The 20,214-nt window shown below is 51.7% G+C and overlaps 1 protein-coding gene across 3 annotated transcripts in view; it reads left to right on the top strand.

Moving 5' to 3' along the window:
• The window catches only part of ANKRD11 (ankyrin repeat domain containing 11), a 158,048-nt gene that overhangs the window by 69,479 nt on the left and 68,355 nt on the right, over positions 1–20,214 (top strand). Inside the window, exon 1 of one of the 3 annotated variants that reach the window (XM_063334857.1) lies at positions 3,733–3,749. The exons of the other annotated variants lie outside the window; for them this stretch is intronic. The gene's annotated coding sequence lies outside the window, so the exon portion shown is untranslated. Of the gene's footprint in view, positions 1–3,732; positions 3,750–20,214 lie in introns of those variants that run through there. 3 annotated transcript variants of the gene reach the window in all.

Raw genomic sequence — 20,214 nt, 5'->3', positions numbered from 1 at the left:
GGACCCATCCCACAGCAGGAGGGCAGCGGGAGGGCTCCTGTCCTCCCAGAAGCACAGGGGCGTGTTGGCTCTGGGACACCTCTGTGGCCTCGGCGCCGCGTCTCTCTGGTGGGAGCGATCTCCTCCCACCTAACTGTGGCAGCAGCCCACAGCGTTGGGAGCCTGGGTGTGCCCGGTCACCCAGGAGGAATTTGGCACTGGTCAGGCTCCACGTGCCATCCCTGTTTTTATCTCCCATCCCCACGGGTGAGCACAGCTGCGCAGGTGGGTCTGCAGGAGCATCCATGAAGCACATCTGGATGCGTGAGCCACCGTGTTGCTCCCCTCGCTGCCCTGGCACATGAAGATGACCGTGCAAACCATACTCTGTTCAGCTGTCCTTATTTCTGCTGCTTTATACCATGCCATCAGGAAGAAAATACAGGAATAAGGGCATTTGGTGCTCAAACATCACTGATGGGGTGGCTTTGTGGGAGCCTCCTGTGAATGGACGTGGCGTGGCAGGTCCCTGGGCCTTGCGCTCAAGTTGATGTGGTGTGACTGGGTATTCGTAGAGCTTTGTGTTCAGTTATTTCACAGCATTTCGTGGCATCGAGTTCGAGGCGGGATCGACTGTGATTGCACTTGTAACCTTCCGTGTGAGGAAGACCTGGTTTCTGGTCGTGTCCCTGACAGCTTCCGCTGCAGCACCACCCATCTTAGCTTTGCTCAGCATCCCAACAGAGTTTAAAATGGTTTCATTCTGAATAATTTATCTCCCAGAGAGAGAGAGATGGTGGAGAGCAGCGGGGAGCCGTTGGCAAGGGGAGTGCTGCAGCGCGGGCTGGGGGACACGGTCCTGCTGCCCGCCACGGGCTCACCCCCGGGAGCAGCATCCCGTCCATCGCAGCCCCGTGGCCTCGCCGGCCTTTGCTCCCGGCATTTTTCCACCAAACAAAAGCTCCTGGTCCCCGGGCAGAGGCTCCCGTGGGAGCCCTCCCGCCTCCTGACCCGCTGCCCTGCCCTCCCGCCGGCTCCGGCACCTCTTTGTTTCCCCGCAGGCCTTTCCATGGTGCTCCCCATCCTCCTGCCGGCGGGTACCGCGGGCCGTGGTGCGGGCTGGTGGCTGAGCGGCGACGCAGTCGGTTCTCCGGGGCAGGACGCTTCTTTAGTAAAGAGTTCCAAAATGGAGGCAGCTCTGCCCGCCTCCCCATCGTACGGCATGGGTATGCGCTGCCCTACTTCTCGCCGGGATCAGACAGCCCTTTCTGAAGCCGTACAAAGAGGTTTGAATGCATTAGTTTACATGGAATTAATCTCCAGATTCCAAACATGCTTTCAAGCTGGTTTGGCCTTATTTTCCTGCAAAAGGAGGCCAACTCCGTGTTGTAGGCAGTGACTGTTGTAAGTGAGAGCTGAGCTGGAGCGGTGAGAGACTAGCACAGGCACCATATTCAGTTCATTAAAAGGAATTTTTGGCTCGTGGACAAAACAAATTGAAAAATCTCATTCTTTGTGTACCTCATCAGCAGTGATGGAAAAACAGAGCAAGGTTGCGGGGCAGTCCTTCTAGTAACACCGTGCCTTTCGTAAGGGATTTGAGGTCCAATTTTAGATAGGGCAATAATAAAGTATTAAAACGTGCCGCAAATGATTGTATAGAAGATCTGGGGTGAGGGGAGCGCTGGAAAAGTGTCATTATCAGAGGCGAGGAGAAATTGGTACATTGAATTAAGGTGTGGCGCTCCCTACAAGGGGCTGGTCTGAAATTCCCGGTGCTCCTTTGCCTGCCGCCGGAGCGATGCCATCCGGGGAGGCAGCGAGGAGCTCGAGCGCTCCTGGTATTTTTTTGGACGGCCTGTCATCCCTCAGAAGGGAACAGTTGTGTGGGGGTGGGGAGCATCGTATTCAAAAGTGGGTGAAATGGAAACGAGCCAAAATTCTGCAAATTTATAAGGAACAGCAAACACTGATTTCTTTGAGAAAAGGTCGGTGCGTTTACTTGTAAGCACAGCCCTGGTAGGAGTGTGCGAGGAAATGGAAACTGTGCTCCACTATGCAGGTTTTTTTTCGTAATTTAGCCAGGCAAAGATACACAAAGATGCTTGTTTTGGGAGATGGTGGAATGTTTCTGTAATAATTTCAGCAAATTTTGGTTCACGTAGAGCATCTGTAAGAGTAGCACACCCACAGCTTCATGTAATACGTTCTGTTTGCTGAAAAAAAATTGCTTTTCCTTGAATTTGGAAGTGGTTTAACCCAGAAGAATCTCTGCTGTTTTTGTTTTTCCTCCCTGTTGAGTATCTTAAACCTGCCAGGTCCTCGCGGTTCGTCTCGTGGATGAATGTAAGGCATTTCTGTCGGAGCGATACCTGTCCCCGGTGCAGAGCGTGTGGAAGCCCGCGCTGGACTCGCAACGGGGAGAGCTGAGAGCACACTGATCTCAGCTAGAGGAAAATAATTAGAAAGGGAACCGAGATTGTTCTCAAAAGGAAAGGGATGAAATGAATGGAGGAATATCCCTGCAGGGTCTTTGCAGTGCACCTGGTAGCCTGCTGTATAGCTAATAACTCATATTAGGAAGACTTCATTTTGGTCTGACAGTTTTTTCGCCTTGTTGACATTGAGCATGTAGAAGCATGTAGTGTTTGAAATACAATATGCAAAACACTATATTAGTAACTGACTACATAACATTCCTGTGTTGCAGCTAGGCTGCCTACAGCGTGCCGATTTTATAAGCTCCTCATATGAGCTGGCAAAGGCAGGACGTGGAAGCGATGAGCTGGAGTCACAAGAGAGCACAAGCGATTGCCTTTAACCATTTACACAGCACTTAGGCTTCCAGTGGCCGCTGGAGCCGGTGGGTGTTTGCTCTTTCCAAAGAGGGGAAGATACCAACCTTCTGCAGCTTCAGCTGGTGGTGCGTCTCTGGAACAAGGACCGACTGTTTTTGTATCGGCGCTCACGTTGGCGGCGTGGAACGGCTGTACCTCTCGGAGGCGGTGGGTCGAAAGAGAAGCGAGGGTTCGGGCACGTGAAGTTGCCACGAGGTACAGGGAGGTATCAGCTGGTGAGCATTTGGCTGATTGCCTGCGGGCAAGCAGAAACCGGATTTATCTTCAGCAGATAAGCAATAGCAAGAAAACACGGTGGTGTGCTTTACTGCATAGAGGAGTCTATTTTTTCTGTGAACAAGTTCTTTTGCAAAAATGTCTGCTTTCAGACAACCGGCAAGGGAACTGAGAAGCTGGGTAGTGTGAAAACGTTTGGCTAGAGAACAGGGTTCTTAGTTGGCCACCTTGGCGTGAAAAGGAGACGCTGCAACAAATAGCTCTGCCACTTTAAAATGAATTAAAAATCACATTCAGATCAACAGCGATGCTGGACTAGAGCGCAGCCCGCTTGCTACAAAGATATGAAGAAAAAGCCACCAAAATAGAAAATTTCATCATTGCTCACGGGGTGGCAAGAGCTGAGCGCAGCACGTTGCTGAGAGCGATTGCAATAGTGGAACAGGAAGTCTCCTCCCCCTCCCCGGGCTCCGTGCAGAGTGCTGATCAAAAGGATGTAAAGCTTGTTTACAAGATGCATGCAAAATATATTTGGGAAGAAATATAAGGGCTTTACGGACCGGGATGCACTAGGAATAAAGTGATGTCATGTTTGGTATAGGTTGCAGTCTGGAGCCTACGGAGCATGTGACCCAAAGTCATCTTAACATTGAGGAGCAAAGCAAGAAGGTGCCTTTCTCCGTAGGATTGCATCCGGTGAGCTGCTCGAAATACACGCCGAGAAAGCTTCCTGTGCGCCTGCTAACGAAAGCCAGTTGTCATGAAATCTTAATAGTGCTCCAAGAGAAGCCTTGCGGCCGCAGCTTCAGCACCCAGCGCTGCCGCCGTCCTTGGGGCGCTTTGTCTCGGGCCGGGCATTTTGAGTAGCACTCCGGGTGCTTCAAGGTGGGAAAGAAAGCATTTGGCATTTGGAAGATGTATGGTGTTTTTGAAGCCGCTTCAGAGCCTGGTGCGAAATGGCAAAGGTGTCGCTAGGCCGATGATGGATCAGTCGTAGACTCACTTATGTTTGTGCGTATAGAAACAGGTCACTTCTGCAGCGATGGTAGAGTCGCATGGTGCAGCCTTCAGCCTCGCTCACCTTCCTCTGCTTCTGTGAGAGAGGCACTTTCTTACCTCGCAGGGAGTCTTAAGGCTTAATCCATTGTTTGTAAAGCTCTTTAAGATTCTTGTTCGGGAGCACTAGAATCTGGAGGATTAAAAACAATTTATTTTTGTGTGTCTTGTATAATGTGCATCTCAGAGTCTTTCCAAAGAAGGAGGAATTAGGAGCCGGAGGGAGATGGCAGGTCCGTAAGGTAAACACGAGGGAGGAGATGGCTTGGAAGAACAAAGAGGGTAAAGGCAAAGGGCTGGTTGCCCGTTGTGGAGCCTTGGCTGTCAGGAGGGTGAGTTTCCAGCCCTGGAGGAAAGGGCTGGCTGTAGTAGAGCCGTCTTCCTCTTAATCCCATTTAGAGACCCATCTGGTCAGTGTTGCTGCCGCGTTGTGAAGGGCACACGCAGACTTTCCCTCTGCTGTGTTTGTGCCCTTTGATGGGACGTACCGGGAAGCCGCAATCACGCTTGTTCTCGACCGGTCTGTTTTTGTCAGCCCCAAACTACCAACTAAGCTCACAAGAATTAATGTCAATGATGTGGACAAGGATGATTTTTAAAAACCACATCTGGAACGGTCAATGAATGGCCCGTTTCCCCTCTCGCCGTGCTGTCTGCAGGCACCTGTGGTGCGTTCCCTGGTTTCTGCCTGCACATCTGTGCCCTGCCAGGGGCCCGCTGGGGACGTCGGTGAAGGGGCTTCCTCCTGGGGGACCCCAGCTGCCCCTTGTGGGGGGAGGCCTTTGCCATGAGGCTCCTCGCACCTAACAGAAAACTGTTGCTGGAAGCATGTCCCCATCGGGACATCCCTCCTGGCCATTGTGGACCTCCCTGGTGCTGCTGCCTCTCTTCTGAAGAGGCTGTGTGCGTGCAGACATCAGTGCTCCTGCCGGAGAGGGCTTTCCCACCTTCCCTATCCTCACCCCCCTTGTCCCTATGTCCTTGCTGTAGTGCTGGTACTGTTGTCCTCCAGGGGCGCTGCCACAGCTTCTCTTCATCTCCAGAGCCTCACACGCCAGGTCTGAAGCATTGGGGAAGGGGTGGCCCGGTGCTTTGGACACAGGCGGTGCCTTGGCTCCTGTGGGGGAGCAGAAACTGGTGGTTAAATTCTTCCCCCAGGTGCAGGTCTGAGCATTTTGTGTAGGTGTGTTGCCATCATGTGACGCCTGGCGTTTTAAACACAATGTTTTCCCACGTGAACTTGTTTGGGGTCACAGAACGTGGGTGCTTCTGTTCTCGGTTGTAGTTGAACATAAGATGGGGCTGAACTAAAGACTGCAGAGTTTGGGTTCTCGCCAAAAGATCTCCTAAATACCGGTGATGTTTACAATGAAGCGTCAAGGCGGTGGTTTCCCAATGATGTCCAAGCACACTCAAGACCCCCAGTATTTCTTACTTGAGCCCTACAATTTTACAGAAACCGCAGAGCTCGGCAGAAGCGGCCATCAGCTGTCAGTTGCTGTTACTCGCGTGCGGGGGAGACTCGTGTGGGGCTGGAGACGGCTGGGGCTGTCGCGTATGTGGGCAAGCAGGTGTAGGTGTGGTGCAGGGTAATTCTTGAGGTGTGGGTGTGCTGGAGCCAGGAAGGATGAGCGCCCGGTGCCAAGGGCTGGGTAAGGCCGGCGACAGGCACTGCTCACCTGGAAACAATGCTGGGTCGCGTTGGATATGATAGAAGAGATGCTCTGGGTCCCATGGCCACTGCTGTTTTCCTTGGCCTGGCACCATAAGGTCGGGTTTATCCTGAAACCAGTAATATTTCTTGTTCCCCAATACCCCTGGGGTGAGAGTGCTCCCTGTGTTACGGGAGCTGCTGAAGATTATTTGGGCAGTAGGTGCGACCAGCTCACAGACTGGCTTTGCAATGAGCATAGCTAATGAGATTAACGTAGTGTGCACTTAAAAAAAGAAAAGAAGAAGCTGGTTGGTTGAATGGCGCTCAGAAGACTCATTTCATGCGTTAGGAGTTGGAAACACAAGCTATTTAGCTTAGCAAGGAGAAAGTTGAGAGCATCTGGTGGGTTGGAAGCCCGTCGGTTGTTGACTGCCAGAGCCCGGGCAGGGTGCTGGGGAGTGGATTCCCCTTCTAAAACATCTGCTGCCCTCAGGTTTGGGGCCGACCTTGCCTGACACCCATCCTGCTTGCTTTGTTCCGGGATGTTTTTAAAAAAAAAAAAATAGAGGAAATAGTCCCAGCCTGCTGGAAGTTGAAGCTAAAGAAATTAAACTGAAAAATGAAGCAGCAGATTTATTAGGCAGGTTGCTAGTATGAGAATAGGTCAGTCTGTGGCTGTAGCAGAGCTTGCATCACTTAAATATTAGGGTATTAGGCTGTCCTTTAGATACTGTCTTTGGTTTAACATATCTGCTGTAGTTGGTCCCTATCTGTAGAAAATGCAAGGAGAACTAATTCAGGTTCCTTCACCTGTTGGGCTGTTGGCTGAGATGACTGCAGCAAGTCCTTTTGGCTCTGAAAACAATTAATTTTATTAATTGCAACTATTTCCCTATTTTTACTCTTCGTTCTTGACTTTCGTCTCCCTTATGTCTGTGACTCTCTTGCCTGCTCCACGAATTATTTCTTAAAAACCAGTTGCTTCTCGAGGGCATTCCAATTTACCTGCTGCTGTTGGGGCTGTGCTAAATACCTACAATTCCGGGTATCTTTGCTTTGCTCCCCGGTGATCTGGTAATCCGGGCTGGTTTCCCTGCTTCCTCCTGGTTCTGTGCAACCTCAGTTGAAAGTTATTTGATGGGGACCTCAAGTGCCGTTTGAGCTCTAGAAGGAACATTTCCCTCGGAATATATTTTTCCCTTTGTTCCGCTTGATCTTGCGACTATTAAGTAGTTTTAAATAAAGATTGGTTTTAGGCTCTTGCACCCTCTGGAACGGAGCACGATAATTTTGAACAGGCACTGAAATTTTCTCTAGCACGGTTGAGAAATAACTCCAAACTTGACATAAACTTTCTCTTCCCGGTGACCTCGTTCGCTGTACGCAGAGCCGATGTGCATCCCCCCGGCCCCAAACCGTCGCACTGATGCGTCGTAAAGCAAACGGCATATTGTGCACGTTACAGAGACCCAGCGCGCGTAGGGCAGAGGGGAACGAGAGCAGGTTTCCTCCCATCCCCGCAGGAGTGGGAGCTGAGCATTTCAGGAGAATTTTTAATTCCTCGGGGTTAATGCGTGGCACGTGAAGAGCCACGCCTGAGCTCTGCCTTCCCAGCGGAGTTTTGCTGAAACTCCACTGCTGACACCGGCAGCTGCCGGCAGATATCGAAGTTTTGTTTTTTTTTTTTTTTTTCCCACTTCTGTCAGATTTAACCTCAGCCGATGCAAAGCTGCTCTGCGCATATTACAGTGGGAAGATTCGCTGGGGTTGCTATAGCGAAAGGCTGGAGATGACTTCAGGAGTTTAAATTAGGCCTGCGCGCTGGGTAAACAAGGGCTCTGCCTATAGTACAAGCTGCTGCTGCGGCGTTTGAAGATGTTTGTGTGGATGGGGCGGGAGGAGGCTGCGGGCACTTGCAGGAGCCTGTCAGACCGAGCGTGCCAGCCCCGTGCCTGGGGAGGAGCGGGCAGGGGCCAGGGGCTCGCCGCCGGGCTGGGGTGATGTGCTCTATTTAAGGAAACAGAGAAGATTCTGGTCGCGTAAGGATTCTGCTTGCTGATTTTCCGCGAGTGAGCAGCAGCCAAGTTGTTCGCGGTGCCTGAACCTCCTCCTGTGCTGGGGTCCGCGGGGTCTGTGCCCTGCTGCTGCAGCCCAAACCAACAGGCTGGAGATACCCCTCACTGTAATATCCCAGCCACGCTGTTATTGTCCTCTCCTTCTTGACTTCATTACGCCTTGATCTCTGTAACCTCTTTAACATGTGTAAATACTGAAATGAGATTATCTTTAAAGAGCCCTTTATTAAAAATGTACCGACCTTCCTAATCAGAAGAAATGTTCCCGTGGATGCTTTTCTCCTTTCCTGCATTTCGACAAGTAGCGAGGGCAGAATGGTGAATCATCTCACCAGGACGACAGCTTGGGCTGAAAACCGGGCAGGTTTCTTCAGACCCCGCACCAGCCTGATGCTCCCCACGCAGCACGTTCCCAGCCCCTGCGACGCTGGCCGCTCTGCAGCATGGCAAGGTGGGGTTGTTCCCATGGGAGGGTCCCAGGGACACATACCTCTTGCTAGGTTTGCACTTTAAAGCAGTCTAAACCTCATTAATGTTCAGCTCGGTGTGGCAAGTGCGGTGCTGAGGACCTGCTCTGCTTGGCTGGCTCAGGACCAGACTTTTTGGGTGAGCAGTTGCAGCTACGGTCACTGCGAGCTGTGTCCCAGCAGCCATTGAGGGGTTTGGGCATGGTGGGCATGGCTGGCTGGTTTTTGGTAGATGAGAAGGCCCTGATGGATATCCTCATCCCTTCCCCTCCCAAACCGGCCCTAGGTCGCAGCAGGCTGAGCTGACACGGGACCTGCACCCCACTATCGTGCCGGCAGCCCCGCGGTCGATGAGGCCACCCAACTGTCCCTGCCACAGGGCTTCAGCCCTGCGCGCCCCTCGCTCGGGAGGGTGTTGTAAAGCAGAGGGGGGTGAGGTGGTCAGCAGTCGGCACGGTGGGCTGTCGGTGCAAAGCCTTCACCAGGCGGAGGGGACGTACCTGAATACGGCCCTTAGGTCCCGCAAGGGGGGACTCTGTGTTCCCTGCAGAGGGAGAGAAGACTGGCACGTGGGGGGCTAAATGGCACAGAGTTTGAAGCCTTCTTTCAGTGTGTGCTTTTAGTGGCAGCTTTACAGTTACTTGAATGTGGCGTTTGTTGCGTAGAGCAGGGGCAGGAAAGCAGGCGGTTTCCCAGGCCAGGCAGCCCCGCTGCCACCTGAAGAGCAGATGGGTGCCGTGCCGGGGGTGCCGTGCCCCTGTGGCCGTGGCGCTGCCCGGCCTCGCGTCCCCGGCGCTCCGGTCAGCATCGGTATCTCTCCTGCCCTGGGCAGCAGAGCCCTTCCCTCGGGCCCTGTGGGCGGCTGTGCATACTTCTGCCTGGGATCCTGGCTTTTCTTGAGGGATTGCTGGAAACTCCCCACATCCGTGTGCTGTTTATCGCTTTGGTGTCGGTTGCTGGATGAGCAGGGTGGTCTTACTGCTTCGGCATCAGTAATTATAGCTGGAGCTGATGAGCCTTTCCTGTATGGTTCTGGTGAAGCCTTCGGCGTGCAAAGGATGATCAGAGAGGGTTTGGTTTTTTTTTTTTTTCCCCCCCTCCTTGTAAAATATATTCCAGCTCCAGTTTGTAATGTGGCGAGAGAGGGAGCGAGAGAAGGGAACAACAGCATTAGCGGATGTAGAAGTAGCTGGAATGAGAAGCTTTTGTGCCATTAATAACAGTCCTGGCTGGCAGCCAAGGCTGGGAGTGTGGGATTAGCCTGAACAATCAAGACTGCAGGATCAAAACAAGGAGGCAGGAACAGCGAGGTCACACTGCTGCCATCTGCGCTGCCGCAGTGGTGGGAGGGAGCGGAAGAGGGGGCTGCGCTGGAGGAGCGATGCCGATAGCGCGGGCGGTGGGGCGCCCGCCGCCTCCCCAGCACCGGCCCCGCGCCGCCAACGGGGTCAGGGCTTCAGGCTTCACCTCCCGGCGGCGGAGGGGAGGCCGGCTGCACCTCGGCGTTTTTAGGAAATGGCTTCTGAAAAACCGAAGCGGCTCGTTTTTGAGGCTCGGTCGTCGTCCGCTCCCGCGCTCTCCGGACTGAGGATCTGAGCAGCGTTTTCATGGCTGTGGGTTTGGGATGGGTGTCTTGGTGCGACAGCGCCGATAGCCCACCCTGGCGTTGGCGTCGCCGCCGCCGTGCTGTTTGTGAATCCATCTGGTGGCCGGGGGGTGGGGAGAGGTCACCGGACGGATTCGGCTGCAGCGCTGCTGTGGGCGAAGGCAGCCTTGCTCTCTGCCGGGGCGCGCGAGGCATACGGACCTTCCCAGGGGCTGTGTTCGCTAGTTTACATCACCCTTTTTTAAAAGGAGTGACTCGAGATTTCTGCTGAAAGACGATTTTTTCGAAGCAGATGGAGGCAAATCTTGTTCCGTTTCACTCCGGTCTCCATCAGCTTTTGCTGAAATACCTTCCAAGAGTGTCAGAAAACAAAAGGATTTGCATCATTTACGTTGCTTCTCCCCTCTCTCTTTTTGTTTTGTTTTTTTTTTTTTCTTTTTTTTTTTTTTCCTCTGACCTAGTAAATCTTACTGCCCTGCAAATGTAAATACAAAAGCTGAAATGCAATGGAAGCAAAGCAGTGTCCCACAAACAGCCTCCCAGCTCTTGCTAAAAATATCTCTGTGCGGTGCAGTAACTCCCAGGCATTCTTTTGTCTGACTGCTTTTGAATTCCCTAATTGAAGTTGGTTGGAGGGCAGTGCACCAGTTTCCTGAATAGCTCAGATGTTGATTGTGAGTTAAAAAACAAGAGCAAAATTGTTTTTCCTTTGTGCGGACGCGCTTTTATTTACCTCCCCCCCCCCTCCCAATTTTTAATCTCTGTATTTTTACTTGCGATTTTATTTTGTGAGACAACTGCATTAAATACATCTGCGGAGAAGGGGCCCAGGAGGCAGCGAGCAGTAAGACACAGTTTTGGGTACGTGATGCCACGTGCGTGTTGGAGCCGGGGTGACGCTCTGTCGGAAACGTCCAGGCTGGTGCGGGGATGCGGTGCAAACGGAGCTTAACGTAGTAGGAAGTGTTAATAATGATTCCTAATTGCCTACTAATAACTAAATCTGTGGAATTTGGCAGCAGTTGGGATATAGTTTTCTCCTGCAATCTGTCCGTTCCCTCCAGAAAGAACAAAGTTGCTTCACTGACACACAGCAGCGCATCTTAAATTCACCAAAGGTAACGGGGGAAAGTTTTCCTGGTCCCGCATGGCCTCCAGCCCTCGAAAGAGCCTGCGAGGGTGCTTCCCCAGGCAAGAACTGCCACGTCTTGGTCCAGCTCCCCAAGATTTAACAGAGGAAGAAGAAGAAAATCTGGCTGTTTTCCTCCTTTCTGATTTTTTTTGCTTGGTTTCAAGTTGGAAATAGACAAACCCCGGTTTGTTTCAGGTGCTCCTGGAAAGCTGCTGTCAGGGATGGGTCCCTGGGCTCTCCTGGGGACGGGGAGGAAAAGTCTGTGACCGGTAATTTGTGATAAGTCACGGCTGGTCCAAGAAGCTCCCCAGAATATATCTGTTGGGTAAATGTGATAAACCGCGAGTGCTCAGAGCTCCTCTGTGGCCGGTAAACAAACACAAACATTGCTTTCACTTGAGCCTTAGTAAATTAAAGGTTTGAAATTGTGATGGAGAACGGCGAGAAGCTGATTTCAGATGCTGATTCAGGAGCCGGGATTTATTCAGGCTCTCCGTGGTGGGAGACATTTCGTAGCTGCTCAGCAGCAGCAGAAAAACAAGCACGAATTTTTCTGTCTTGAGGGATAACTGCAGTGAAGCATGCGGGGGGGAGGGCTGTGCCGCTCGCTGCTACCAAAATACCTCCCCATCCCCCACGCACGTCAACAGGCCCCGAAACTTCCCCGGCACAGGGCGTTGGGTGCCGGGTTCTGCACCCGCCCGTGGAGCAGGAGCAGGGACCGGTGCCCGGGGGCGCCGCGGGGGAGCCGGGCTCCTCCGGCGCTTTCCTTGGAAATGGAGCATCTTCATAGTTCGACACACACAAAACCAAGACGCCAAAGGGGTGCGAGCTGGCAGCCGGCTCCTCTCACTCTGGCATAGCTCAAAACCGTGAAAATGTGTCTGGAGGAGCCTGGGAGCTGTGGGACCCCGGTGCCGGTGTTCACCTCGCCTTCCTTGCCCCCTTTCCCATAGGCAGGTGGGCTCTATAGGTGAGAAACACTCTTATTTTCCGAAAACTCCCTTCCTCTCCAAAAACGTGGCGTGGCGGGTGCCAGAGGCTCCTCCCTGGTGGCGTTGGGAAGGAGCTGTGCCGGAGGCAGCGTGCCGGAGCCCGGCTGTTGGCGCCAGGGCAGAATGGCAGCGCTGCGGTCGCATGCCCTCCTTCCTCTTAGTTCCTGGGTTAACATTTAACCTGTTTGTGTTTCGGTAGCTCAGGTTATTTGATGTTACGGGGCACTTTGTGTGGCTCTTGTCTAGATGAGCAGCTCGATGGAGGGGTACAGCTTATCTGCTGCGCAGGAATGTGAAACATTTCATGGGGAGGAAGATGAGATTTTCCCCTTTCCCAGTGGAGGGAAACCAAATCTTGGCAGATGGCGTTGTAATGTTTTATATACGCGGGCAGCTCCCCGCTTTGGGAGCCTGTATGTTAAGTTTCCACCTGGCCAAAACATTTTCGCTCTGACTGTGAACCTTAGAGGGGAGAGTGCTCAAATGGAAAAGTTGACGCAGCCTTATCTGCGGTGCAGCCTTGGTACGATAGAGGAATCCGAGCCCTGGCTTATGTCAGGCTTGAAGCTTTCCCCTTTCCTTCCAGCAAACTGCATACCGTTGCCTTGGAGCCGGCCCTTCATCGGGGGCACATCCTTCAAGGAGCATAGTTTGGTCAAGAATACGGGTCTGGTTTCATTTTAAATATAATATCACGTTCCCCAATGGCCGTCTCTGCCACCTCCTCGCAGCAGCCCCATGTCTTTCGAATGGTCCTCCTTGGAGTGCCGCAGCATTGCCCTCCCGGCAAACAGCAGCATCCCTTCGCCAGAAACTTTAGCCCTTGCCTTCGATGTGCAATTATTCTTGCAGGAGACATTCAGGTCATCCGTTCCCCTCGTGCAGTAAGTGACACTTCTACGAATGACTGATGCTTAATGTAGTCAAGGGTCACCTTACCCAGCTCTCGGTGCCTAAGGCTTTCGTTGCGGCGTGCGGGAATGGTCTTTCAAACTTCCTGCTGGCTCTGCTGCCGGCAGTTCATTAGCGGGGGGGGGAAAGCCTGAAACTACATTTGCCAGCTGTGCCCAGACCCCATCGCTAGCGCGGCGGAGCCGTCCCGTCTCTGCCTGGCGAGGTGGGAACCACTGCCGGAGATCCCCGCTCCCCTTGCACCGTAACCCCGATAACTGACCCGAAACGGCGGCTGCGGGGTCAGGCTGACATCTGGCACGCTCCCAGCACCGCTGCCAGGAGGGGAGGGAGGTTGGAAACGCTGGCTGGAGGGGAAGGAGCTGGAGGAGGACGGGAAGGGAGGGGGAAGGACAGAGACAGGAGCTTCTGAAGCTGCGGGGTAAGACATTGAAGCTGGAGAAGGGGCAGAATATAATGCTCAGTGATTTTTCGCAAGTGGCCGGCTGCTTCCACAGGATGTCTCGGGGCTAAGGGCAGCGCTTGTTTTCTAGCAAGACGCTACAAATAATAAAAACAACGGTTGCAGTTAATTGCCATGTATCCATCACGCCTTGGTTTTCGTTTGTCTTAAGGCAGGATGCGTTTGCAGATGAATTTTGAAAATAGCTGAGGATCAAATGTTGTTATTTGTTCTTTGGCGCTGAGTATTTTGCTCACTGTTCGTGTTCGGTGATGCAGATCCGCGTGTGCATTCAAAGTCTGTAGCTAACGTTACAATTTCCTTCCTGCTACGAGTTTCTGTTCTCTGTGCTCACACCTTTCTGGAAGCCTCCTCTGGGGCTATGATATTCCCTACTTGGTTTTGTATTAAAGGAATCCTTTTCTGCAAGGGTTGAGAAAAATCCCTTTCCTTTTACCTTTAGGTACATAAAGGAATAATACTCTTTTCACCTGTTAAAAAAAACCAGACGAACATTTCAGGAGGCTGAGCCTGCTACAGTGCGTTTTGTTGAGGAAAAAACATTTCCTGAAGTGGGGGAGCCTTTGCTGCCGAAGCAGAGGTGGAGGGTTGGCGGTGTGTTGTCCTGCTCAAAATCCCGTTCCCCCGCTCTCGGGGGGTGAGGACTCCGCGCTCCCCACTTCCATCCCGCACACCCAGCGCGGGGTTTTGGGGAGCGGGGTGCGTTCCTGGCCTGGCACCGCAGAGATGGGGGCTGTCCTGCTCCGGAGCCGGGTGGGCTTGGTCCTCGGGACACGGCCTGATCCTTCGAGTCCCGCTGTGCGGTGTGAGACGGGGAGGAAGGCTACGGTGGCTCGTTCCTCGCGAGACGGCCTGTTCCTGTGCCGAAATTGCCACAAACCAGCGTCCTTTTCTCTGCAAATGGGGGCTGATGCTCACGCACCCTCATAAAGATCTTAATTGGTTCAGATGGGAATTTACTATTTTAAAATGGCTTTGATTATCATACGGAAGAATTGTTTACTGGCTGTACATATGCTTTGCTGTCTCCATCCCGTGCTTTGCTAAGAATAGAAAGCAAAGCATTACTCTGCGCCTCTTACAGCTGCGGCTGTTGAAACACTGACTTGCCCAAATGTTTTGTACGTTTGTGGCTGAGTAGGCAATGGAGCTGAGGTTCAAAACTGCCACTTCTCCGCTCAAACCACTAATCAGCATTGCTTCTTGAAAGGGCTATAGATAGTGCGTGCAAGCTGATATTACGAAAATAAACTTTTCATAACCTCCCTTTGTTTTCTGTGAATCCCCAGACTCGCAGGTCGGCACCGTTATCTCTAGGCACTCGCAAGGCCATCCTCGCCACCGTGGTCTCGCTGCTCTGTTTAATTGCAAAGGAGCCTTTTGGAGTAGCCTTTAAAAATCCCTATCGCCGTTGCACTGTCTTCATTAAATGAATGGGGCTGTGGTACATCTGACAGCTGCCATTTTAATGCCGTGGTATTGTATTTCCTCGCAGGAGGCTCAACCTCACGAGGCAGATTAGGACTGAGAAAATCCAGGTTCCATTAGAAACCATTGGGAATGAGTTCCCAAGTTGTTCTAAGGTAAATCAATAATGCATATAATCTCCCTGGCTGGACTTAGTGACCGAGCCAACAGTTCATTTAACCACTTCTTTTTTTTTTAAAGCACTTTCAAAATCATTCCTGTTGAGACTTACTTCTCACTCTGAATTGCTATTACGAAATTCTAGGGCAGCATTTGTTTACAAGTGCTGGCAAAACTTTGGTAATTTACTCATCCCTGAGCTTAGGAGGAGCCGTAGTCACTGCTGCAATGCCGAGCCTCGCGTCAGCACCGAGGTAGCCATTAAATTCCTGCGAGTTCGGGGGCGGAGGATGCTGCGCGGCTTGCACGTGCCTCTGGTCCTCGACGGGCTGCTCAAACCCCGCCGCCAGGTCCTGCGTCCTCACGGGGGGCTGTGGGAGCCCGATGCTTGGCGTGTCCCCATCCCTCCTTCCCATCTCCCAGTCCATGTGTGTAGCTGGGATCATGCTCCCTGCTGGAGGCAGAAACATATTCCTTCGTTTAGGAATGTTGCCGAGCGCTCTGTCGTGCCCCCTCTCTTGTTTCGCAGACCCGTCCTGGAAGGAAACAGGAATTCGGTTACAGAATAATCAATTCGAGACAGATGAATCCTTTTCAGTGTTGCAATAACAGGTTTCTGCTAATTTTTAATTTATTTGGAATTAGCTTTAATAAGCGAATTGCCCTTTCTCAGAGCAAAGATTCCAAACTCGCGCATCTTTCAAGCTAAATAGGATGAAGGACCACTGATTTTTTCCTCTTCTGTTTAACATAATGCTTGAGTTGAAGTGAGGAAGATGAGTGCGAGAATGCAGCCAGCTCCGGTGGGTTTCCACGCTGGCACTGCGGGGTCGCTCGGCACGGCGGGTCTGGTCGGGATCAGGCGGGGTATTGGGTGTCTGTCGAATTCGCCAGCGCGCGTGGGACCGTGCCGGGGCGAGCCCTGCTTTGGGCTGGCAGTGGGCAGGCGAGCGGTACCCGGTCCTACGCAAAGCTTGGAAGGGCAGCGTCACAACCCGTGCGAGGGTTTTTGTTCAAATTTGAGGTGATTCAGTGAATTTTTGTACTAGAAAACGGCTTTGTGTCATGTGAGACTCATCTTTTTGATCCTGTAGTAGGTACGTTGCGACAAAGTTCATCATCTCTTGGAAACTCAGCCTTATTTAACAGTACTTGAACCGTCAGATATTAAAATAATGTCTCTTGAACCACCTGAATGGGATAAGACTTGTCTTGATATAGGGCTGTGGTCTTAGAAAACCTGTAATTCCCCCTCCTCCCCCCCGCATTGGTATTACTATCAGATTTTTCTTTTTAGCTGTGGCAAAGAGAAGATTGAGTTGCTAGAACATGATCTATTTTGATTACTAAAAATCTTAGCGCTGCTAATTTAGTCAGCTAGTACGTTACAAACGTAGGCTCTGTGTGTTCAAACTGTTCTCGGTTGTTTTTTTTTTTTTTTCTTTTACTTAATAAGTTCTCCAGATAGTTGCCATGGAAATAATCCTGGATTCGGAGAGGATCTAAAGGCCCTGAAGATGCCTGTGCGGTGGAGGCAGCGCGTGGTCTGCACGCTCCAGGCTCGGCTGCTGGTCACAACCCAGTTCCCTACAGTGATGCCGGCTCTAGGACAGGAGCCAGCTTGTTCCTCCCGCGCCTGTCCCGATTCCCCCCTGTTGGAGTTTTGGGCAGAATTCTCCCAGTTCGCGTAGTGCAATAAAGTTGCAGAAAGTGCTCACTGCTGGTTTTCGCTGATTGAAGGTTAATTACGGTTTTCTATCTTGTGTTTGCTTGAACCGCGCTGATGCGAAAGGGTTTGGTTGTTGCCTTTGCCTTGCCCGTGGCTGGCCTTGGGGGTCTGTGCCGAATTCGAGGAGATTTCCCCCGCTCAGCTCCCGCAGCGCTGGGTGCTGCCGGACGGTGCCGGCCCCGGCGGTGCCGCAGCAGGAGCCTCTCCCGGGCCCATGTTTGTGCTGCAGAAGAAGGAACCTGCTTCCTCTGGGGCTGTGTTTTCCTCTTCAACAACTTCCTTTTGGTGCAAATGTTGTGTTTTTCACGAAATTGCCGTGCGTTGTTTTCAGACACGATCATTGGAATTGTTTTGTATGTCTGAACCAAACCTGGGTGCTTCTCGTTGCTTGAAATAAGACAGCTGGTCCTACTTGCAGGAAAATTCAAGTTTTTTTCCTGGCTTCGCAAGAGCTGAAAGATGCCTTATTATTTAAGCTGGAATTGACTTTAGGTGGAGACCTGGGGCAGGTATTTGATGCAGCGTCTGGGACGTGGGAATCTCCTTGGTCGGGGGGATGGGACCGAGCGCAGGAGCTGCAAAAGCAGCAGCTCACCTTCCCGTACCTGATCTTCGCTGGAGAGTTTCTAAGGAAACGTCTCTTGCAGTGGCGGAGACCCTGAAGCAGCTGGTGTTAAAACTGAGTTGCTTTAACGTCGGTACCGTGCCAAATGAATAGCGTGTTTAAGAGCATGTTTCAAAGGTCTGAAAAGTGGCGATGGTAGATTTTGTGGGCGAATAGTGGGAGAGGTGTGCTGGGGAGGCGTGGGGACAAAGCCTTGAGAGCGGTGTGGGGCAGGACAACGGGACGGTGTCCCATCCTTGCTGTGGGGGTGAAATACGGGTGAATCAGACCCTGTTTCTGATTCACAAATTGTGAATTTTGTGGCTGAAACAAAAGCCTATGACAGATTTTTCCTTTTTTTTTTTATTATTGTTTCTTTTAAAATTATTATTTTTTTTTAATTTTATTTTCTTTCTGGAGAGCTTAAGTGAGCTTTCTCTTTCCCCCTCATATTTGCATACACTATTGAATAGCTCTTGCCGTGATACGTAGGAAAACATGGAGAACCCCATCGCATCGCTGATGTCCCACCTTTCATCCCCCGAAATGCTCCATGTTTCAGTCATTCTGGCGACCGGGGGAGTCTCAAACGCAGATTTTAAACAGCCAAGTCAGCACCTTAATGAAGATTATGGAGACCCCACCAGCTCGCGGTGAGAGCCCACCTTCCCCTTCCCAGCCTGGGGAGGGACAAACCCCACCAGCGTCCCCGCATCCTTTTGCGCTGCTCTGGGTGTATTAAATTAGCGAGCAGAGTGACAGCTGGGCAGGAGGCTGGGAACAATGAAGATAAAGTTAGCTTTCAGCGATGTGACCCTCTCCAGGCTGTGCGCCAGAAGACTATAAATAATTGATAGGAGCAACCACCCTCACCAGCACGTTAATGTACAGCGCGGTTCATACAGCGAGCGGGGCTGCGTTACCCATTACATCACCCCCGCTCTCAGCCTGGGCTCTCCTATCAGCAATGTAATTTTACTGCTTTTAAATAATAAATCGCACCGGGAGTTGAAATACTCCTTCGCCCCATTCAAGCCTGCCAGGGTGTGCAACTACACAAATGAATTTTACATACGGTAAAATAAATTTTGTATCAAGCTAAAGAAAATTCCTTGCGGGAGGAGTTTAGCCCCGCGGTCTCGCCCAATATCGGTGACAGGGGTGTAGGGTATCAAAGGGTTCCAGCTAGTGACTTTTGATCTGGCTCGGCATTTGGAATGGTTTTGAAGCTGGACTTGGGGTCACTGGCCGAAGGGCACGGGTGGTTTGTGGGGGTAAGGTTCTCCGGTGTTGCAAGTCAGAAAAATCCCCTTGGCCGCGGGGGTTTTGGTGAGCGGCAGCGTGTGACACCGCGCAGGGGCTCTTCGGCCCCGCAGGGACGGAGCTTTCGCTTTCAATGGCTGTAGCTTTCGAGCGGTCAAAAAACCTTGATGTAACCCCAAACCTGACTTCTTTCCCCTAAGTCTTTAGATAAGTTCTGTAACTTCTGCTTATCCACATATTTGTGTGGAAAAGCTAAAACGCGCTTTGACTATTCCAGGCTGTAGGGACAGGGGATGTCTCTGTGCATGTGGGAACGCTTTTCTGATGGACCCTTGCAGCTTTTTACCCCGACTTGTGTGGGTCTCCAAAGATTTTGGAAGTACAATTTTTTTAAAAATTCATGTAACTGCTACACTAAAATCTGCGACCATCAAAAGCTGGCCAGAAATTGGGCAGATTGTGATGCCCCGTTCCTGTTGAGTTAGTGGCGAGTAAATGGAGAAATCCAACCGGAGAGCTGTTGGGAGGGAAGAAACGAGTGAGATTATGGGAAAACGTGGAGCAAGGACCTGTGGTGGGTGAGCGGAGGGGGCTGGCAGCAGCAGGCCGGACACAAAGGTGAAGGATGCTGAGGGTGATGCGACTTCACCCGGTGCATGGCCGAAGGCGCCGTGTGCGGTGGGAGGCTGTGCCCGGCTGGGTCGCGTTGACGTCCAGCGTTGCCCAGGTGGGTGCTGATCCGGTTGCAGGAGCTGGTACAGTGAAATTCAGCGTACAGGGGTGTTCCGTGTCGTGCGGTGAGGCAGTAGCTGGGCAGGGAGGAGAGCCACCAGCCCGGCACTGCTCCCGGGAGCTGTGCTGGCAGGAGAGCTCTCGGACGTGGCAATGTAAGTACAGGCAGCCTTGTGTATAGGAGAAATAAAACGCCAGAATGGTATGGCAGGAGATGGCTTAATTTGTTGAAAGAAGATAAGGAACAGATTTTAGCTAAGGGTCTGATTCAAGGTACGATTAGGAACGCATTTTGACGTTACAGACACTGGCACCAAGGGCTTGCATCTGAGTGGAAAACTTCTTCTGTGATGCCTCAAAAAAAAAAACAAAAAAAACCACCTCTGCTTTGCTCAACACTGAGTATGAAGTAGGGGTTCAGGACCCTCTTCCAGGAGACATCTGTCCCCTGCGTGCATCTTGCAAGTCTCAAAATCTGTGCAAGGTTACTGTGAAAATGGTGGTTTTCACACCTTCTAGAGCGAGACTTAAAGAATTATTATTTCCAAATCAGGAAGTGAGCAATGTCGCAGAGCTACATAAGAAAGCATAAGCTGCTTACGGTGGATTAAAATGACTGCCCATTTAGCTATGCAATTAGATGGGGAGATGGTGTGATAAATCATGAGTAACTAGCTTACCTGTCCCATGATGTTGTTTATCCCCAGGCACGCGTGCGCCAGTTTCCGTGAGGTGTTTGAGCACTTGCTGTTAAAGACGTAGGTCCCTGAAAAGAGGCGGAATGTGTGTGCTTCTCGTACAGTTTTCTGAGGTTTCTTAGCTATCCTTGAACATCAAGTTTTCCCTATAGTTAAGCCGTGGCTCTTTCCAGACGAGTCCAGGCGTG

This window comes from Chroicocephalus ridibundus, chromosome 4, assembly GCF_963924245.1.
Source record: "Chroicocephalus ridibundus chromosome 4, bChrRid1.1, whole genome shotgun sequence".
Taxonomy (NCBI): domain Eukaryota; kingdom Metazoa; phylum Chordata; class Aves; order Charadriiformes; family Laridae; genus Chroicocephalus; species Chroicocephalus ridibundus.
The sequence above is the reverse complement of the archived record's forward strand: the minus strand, read 5'-3'. Positions and strand labels throughout refer to the sequence as shown.